Below are 6,874 nucleotides of genomic sequence, written 5' to 3' on the forward strand. Positions count from 1 at the left end.
TGAAGAAGTGTGGTTCCTAATTCAGTTCAGATGGACATTTCTAAACGTCTATGGAATGTTCATATGTAATGCCACTATTCATTTTGACTGCATGTGCTCTAGTACATACCCCATACTGCTCTACAAAGACAAAACCCAGTAACAACGTAATTTAATTTACTGCAAAATCTGACTTCAAAGTATTTTTATGTCTAGACAGATAGCAATTTCTGATTCCCCATGATATTTTCTGATCAACTGGCTTGCTCTTGTGTCAGTAAACTAAATACCACGTTAATCAGATAGTACACCTGGCCAGTACAACAGATCAAAGGGCAGCGTAAACTTATGCCATTTCATCATCTTCCATACTGTCAACTTTAGTTATCTAAAGTTCTATCTAAGTTAACTTCAAATAGTTATCCTATTTCCCATGTAAAATAGCCTTTGAGTGACCAAAACATCACCAATACTATATTTTCCATATTAAAATGCTCAGTTGAGGAAATGTACCTTTTCTATCATCTCTGACTATCAGTAAGACTTAAGGACAGGCTTGGTGGGCACAACAACATCCAATCCTGTCACACATTACATCATGTTTTCATGCATGATATGTTAATCTAACCGTTTTTTCGTGTGTGTGTGTGTGTGTGTGTGTGCGTGCGTGTGTGTGCAAAGAGACTCCGGAGGAGGGGAGTTTCTGTCAGTAACTCAGGGATAAATAGAGAGGCAGAGTTCAGAGTTTGTCAGAAGACGGACCTGACAGGGTCGCACACAGGACCAAGCAGGAGCAGGACCTCAGCATTTTTAACTTTTATTACAAATGGAGAAACATGAAGATGTTATAAACGGTTTTCAAGACGGAAACTCTTCTTGCAGAAAGGCTTTTCTATCGACATCTATCTACATAACACTGTACATCTTCTTCTCATTGATTTCAGCAGTTACAGTATTTTTGAACGTACTGGTGATCATCTCCATCTCTCACTTCAAGCAGCTCCACACTCCAACCAACCTGCTCATCCTCTCTCTGGCTGTGTCAGATCTCCTGGTGGGACTGATTGTGATACCAGTAACGACTGTAGCAATAATGGAATCATGCTGGGGATTTGGGGAATATTTCTGTGTGTTTCATTTATATATGGCTTTTTTATGTACTTCTTTATCTCTGGGCAGTTTGGTCTTGATATCTATTGACCGCTATGTTGCTGTGTGTGATCCCTTATCGTATCACTCTAAAATAACAACAACAAGAACTATCTGTTGTATATCCATTACCTGGTGTTGTTGTATCATATACGATGCTGTTATTATAAAAAGAGTTGTAAATGTACAGGTACTGAGTAGGTGCTTGACAGAATGTTTTATTGTTGAAGGGATAACCTGGGTTAATATCATTGACCTTGTAAGTACAACGGTTGTCCCGTGCTCTATTATTATAACACTTTATTTGAAAATCTTTGTGGTGGCCAGATCACAGGCCAGAAAGGTATTTTCAAAAGAGGCTGCCAGTGTGTCTGGTGTTAAAACTGTACATGCAAGTAAGTCTGAGAGAAAAGCAGCAAAAACTCTAGCTATTGTTGTTGTCAACTATTTCATTTGTTGGATTCCATCTCTATTTGTTTTCTTTTTTTTCTATTTTATTTGAAAATTTCTTAGCATATTTCATCAGTTTTCTGCCACTTGTTAATTCCTTAATTAATCCAATAATTTATGCTTTCTTTTATCCATGGTTCAAAGTGACAGCTAAACGTATTTTTAAATCTGAAATGAAGGTGTTCATAGTTCCTATAATTGTATTCCTCGGTAGGCCAACATATGTTTGATATAGTTTTGTAATACAATTGTTGTAATTATTTTTTTCATGAAACAATACACTGACATTACTTATCTCAGTGTTGTCATCATAGATACATGTGGTGTTGATACAGAATGATTTGTCTGAATTGGAATGGAATGACTTGGAGGAGGGATAAAGACATAAGCTTGTTTTATAAAATACATTGTAGTCATTGTGGATTGTATACTACAAACACCTAAGGCTGTGGTTGTTCCTTGTTATTTAATGATACATAGTATGTAAGTATTCTAAAAGTACATTCCCAGGACAACATGAGTCATTCTATATGTTGTTTAACATCTCCCTCTAGTGGCTCAATTGTGACACGTCTTCATCCTGTGTTGTTAAGTTGAAATGTACAATACTGCTTCAGTTAACCTCCAAGTCTATCTCAGTGGTGTATTGTATAAGTAGTTGATTTTAAAATATTTGAAAATGCAATTATGTGTAACACTTTATAATAACATTCAGTAATGAACCATTTGTAAGGCATTTACAGTTTGTAAGGCATTTAGAGTTTGCTCACCATTTAATATTTAGGCCACTTTTGTAAAATGTTACTTATCTTGGTATTCTCACATTTATAAATAACTTCTACAGTATATATATTAATTATTCAACACAACGGCCCAGGAGACTGTAGCAGACACTTCAACCTCAACATGCTGGGTATTAACACTTCCAAAACTCTCACTACTTCACTGCTGAAAGGTCAGGGGTCACACCAGAGCAGCTCTCTCAGAAGCTGTTTAGTGTGAATGAATATGGAGATTGGGTAACACACAAACCATTTCATAATGTATAATCATGTATTTTCATAAGATGTTTAATAAATGTCTATGAACCATTTAATAGTCATTAGTAAGTCGTGAGAGTTTTGGACTCTCTGCAAGTCGTGTTGCATTGCAGTCCCTAATCTAAAGTGAAGACTATTCGTACTTTCTAATCATTTATAAATGTTTTGAACAGGGACCAGTGTAATTCATCACAAAAAGATGGACATGCTATTGGTAGACATCCCAGCAGTCCCGGATGCTCCTTAAGTTCTCAAAAGGACCTGGAACAAATCAATGGTTAAACAATAAGCAAACAACACAGAGGATGTTAAAGGAAATATATTGAACATTTTATTCCAAAACAGTCACACTGTTGTAGTAGTGCTGAAGGAAGTAATGTGTTTGTCTGAAAATGATAACATTCTTGTTTGTTGGCAGTGACCACCAAAACCAAAGTGTGGGTTGCAGTCACTCATTAGAAATCAAATCACATTTCATTTATATATTGAACATTTTATTAGTAGTAGTGTGCTGAAGAAAGTAACGTGTTTGTCTGAAAATGACAGAATTCTTGTTGGCAGTGACTGATTTCAGTCACTCAGTAGAAATCAAATAAAATGTTATTGGTCAAAAACACGTGTTTATTCGATGTTATTGCGAGTGTTACGAAATGTTTATGCACCTAGTTCCGACAGTGCAGCAATATCTAAAGCAAAGTTTAATAAAACGTTTTACTCCAGAGTTTTACACCCACTGGGCACACATTGTAAGGCATTTACATTCTGCTCACTTTTAATACTACGCCCCATTTTGTGTAATGTTATTCATCTAGGTATTCTCACATTTATAAAGAACTACTACAGTACACATGAATTATTCAGCACAATAGTGCAGGAGACCACAGCAGACACTTCAACCTCAACATACTGGTGTATGAACAGTACCACTACTCTCACTACATCACTACTGTCAGGTCAGGGGTCACACCAGAGCAGCTCTCTCAGATGCTGTTTACTCTGAAGGAATATAGAGAGTGGGTATCACACTAAATCATTTATATTTGATTCGTAAATTGTTTATTAATTTGTCATTAATCCAATATTTATTTTAGTTAACTGGTAATTCACATAATTATAAACTACTTTTATAGTATATGATTCATAAGATCATTCCAAAGATGTTTAATAAATGTATTTTTAACATTTAATACTCATTAGTAAAGTTGTTTTTCCCCTAATCTAAAGTGAAGACTATTCTACTATTTTCTTTACTATTCTTTTTTCTTTACTATAATTTATATCTGAACTTTATGTGTTAGGTGAAAAGTGTGTCTCTGACAAACTGAGAAGAGACCATCTGTCTGAATAATACCAAAGCCTTTCATTACAGGAAACTCCCTGAATACAGAGTATTCAGAAAATATTCATAACACTTCACTTATTCCTCATGTTATCGTGTTACAGCCTGAATTCAAAATGTATGAAAACACTTTTTTTTCTCATCATCTACATGCAACACCTCATAATGACAAAGTGAAAACAATGTGAAAGCACATTAAATACAGAAATATCTCATTTACATAAGGGTCCTATTTTATATCACAAGCAAATTATACATGTTTAAAAGAATACTTCATAAAGCCTTTATAAACACTACATTAATGTCTCACAAATCATCTATAACCACATGTCATCCTCTATAAAGGGTTCACTGTATGTATGAAAATACATTCAAATAAAAGCTGACATTCTATAACGTCAACTCAAATGAAAAAACTGAAAATGGGACCCTTATGTAAATTACATATTTCTGTATTTAATTTGCAATACATTTGCAAAAATGCCTAAAAACATGTTTTCACGTACATGTGGCTTTTAACTATGTGACATGAGCATTAATGTAAAATGTGACATAACCCACTAAGTAAAATATGACATAAGCCTGTGCTTTATAAAGGGTGGCATAAGCAATGCTTAATAAAGGATTTATGAATCATATTACATTGAGGCATCACAAAGCATTTATAACATTGTCATGCATTTCAGTAGAGCATTGCAATGCCAGGATAGATGGTTCGATTGCCGGGACCACCCATACGAAAAAAATTATTTGCACGAGTAACTTTAAGTGACTTTGGATAAAAGCATCTGCTAAATTGTCTAAATTATATTACTCTAAAACATTTCTAGGATGACCCAACCACTTTCCCTCTTGGGGGCATAGACAATATTGGGACTCGACCTCAACTTTCTCCAAAATCCTGTGCAGCAGGGAGACACAAACGTTCAGTTTTATTGCCTAATTCTGTTTTTTCTCCCCTAATTCCGTTTTCTCGGTTGAGTTTTTCAGGTTTCAGATATATTTAACTTTTTTCTGATTTCCCCTGTTTTTAAACACATGTTTATGTATTTATAGACAAACAACTACATTGTAATATCTGTGTTCACAACAATGCTTTAACCACATCAGGGGATTACTTTTCAGTTCTGGTATAAATCTGAGAATTGTTCGTTTTTTTGTGTAGTTAACCTTTAATTCAGTGTACATACCCTGCACACTGAATGTTTGGTTAGCATTGCTTCTGTAGTACAGTAAGCCACGTGATGAGTTGTAAATCAAATGCCTACTAGTGGTACCACTGACAGCAAAGAACGAGTAAGTTAAACTCTATTTGTTGTAATTAAATTAAATTTGTAGTAGTTAAATGTTGAGTTAGATTTCATAGCTACCTCAATCGTTTTTGAAATGATTTCTCAAGGCTCTGAAGGTACTGGTTTGAGGGGTCCAAACACCCTTTCCTGGTGTGGACGGACCACCGCAACCTGGAGTACATCAGGGCAGCGAAGAGGCTAAACCCGAGACAGGCCAGGTGGGCTCTAGAGTGGTTTTGACATGCTGAGGAGATCTGAACGCTGCACACACTCATCTCCAGCGGGCCGTATGTCGGCACAAGGAACAGACCGACCGCCATCGCAGTGAGGCGCCTGTTTTCTCGCCTGGCGACCTAGTTCTGGCTCTCCACCGGTACAGCTGCTCATTCCGTTCACCAGCTCTGGAGGTCTACATCACAAGCTTTCTAGGCTTCACTGAAATGGATCATTACCACCAACCCCGGACTGTCTTGTCTCATTACACACCTGGTTCCCATTCCCTTGATAAGTAGGTGTAAATATTTGCCCTCTGTTCCACATTGTCCTTGTCAATTATTATTCAATTTCTGTTGCTCTGTTGTATCGGCTTGCATGTTACCGTGTCAGTGTGCACTTGTTATTACGGGTCTAGTCTTGTGTATTGCTATTACTGGTCTTGTCCCGTGTATTTATTAGAGATTTACACCTCACTCTTTGTTTGGGTTACAGCACTGTGTTTTATATACAGTTGAAGTCAGAAGTTAACATACTCATAGGTTGAGTCATTAAAACTCGGTTTTCAACCACTCCACAAATGTCCTCTTAAAGAGCGTGAGAATTTTTCAGCTTTTTGTTAAAAATCACGCAAAATTTCAACGTCCTGCTACTCATGCCAGGAATATAGTATATGCATATGATTAGTATGTGTGGATAGAAAACACTCTGAAGTAAAACTGGTTAAATCATGTATGTGACTATAACAGAACGTGTGTAGCAGGCAAAACAAACAAAAAATAAAAAATATCCCTCCGCCAGTTGTCTGTATTGTCTATGGCAAAGGAAAATAGATAGCGCCCAGTTTACAACTCCTACAGCTTCCACACGATGTCGCCAGTCTTGGCAATTGGGTTGAAGTTAATCCTTGGTGAAATGAAGAATAGGCACTTCCTGTCATCGGGTACACCGGAGGAAGTTATGAAAGAGAGAATATTGACCATTATTTCAAGACCTGCTGCTATTGAATACAGATCGCCCGTGATCAATTTGATCGATTATTAACGTTTACTAATACCTAAAGTTGGATTACAAAAGTAGTTTGAAGTGTTTTGTCAAAGTTTATAGGCAACTTTTTTAATTTAAAAAAATGACGCTGCGTTTTGGAAAGCTGTTTTTCCTGGATCAGACGGGCTTCATAAATGGACATTTTGGGTATACATGGATGGATTTAATCGAAAAAAGACCCAATTGTGATGTTTATGGGACATATAGGAGTGCCAACAAAGAAGCTCGTCAAAGGTAATGAATGTTTTATATTTTATTTCTGCGTTTTGTGTAGCTACGCTAATTCTTTTGTTTACGTCCCCTTCAGGTATTTCGGGGTTGTATGCTATCAGATAATAGCTTCTCATGCTTTCACCGAAAAGCAT

At 36.3% G+C, this 6,874-nt stretch overlaps 1 pseudogene; it reads left to right on the forward strand.

The window, feature by feature from the left end:
* The first annotated feature begins 663 nt into the window (after positions 1–663).
* On the forward strand, positions 664–1,788 carry LOC135567621 (trace amine-associated receptor 6-like; annotated as a pseudogene).
* The last annotated feature ends 5,086 nt before the right edge of the window (positions 1,789–6,874 follow it).

The sequence above is a fragment of the Oncorhynchus nerka genome, unplaced genomic scaffold, assembly GCF_034236695.1.
Source record: "Oncorhynchus nerka isolate Pitt River unplaced genomic scaffold, Oner_Uvic_2.0 unplaced_scaffold_1926, whole genome shotgun sequence".
In the NCBI taxonomy this organism is placed as follows: Eukaryota; Metazoa; Chordata; class Actinopteri; order Salmoniformes; family Salmonidae; genus Oncorhynchus; species Oncorhynchus nerka.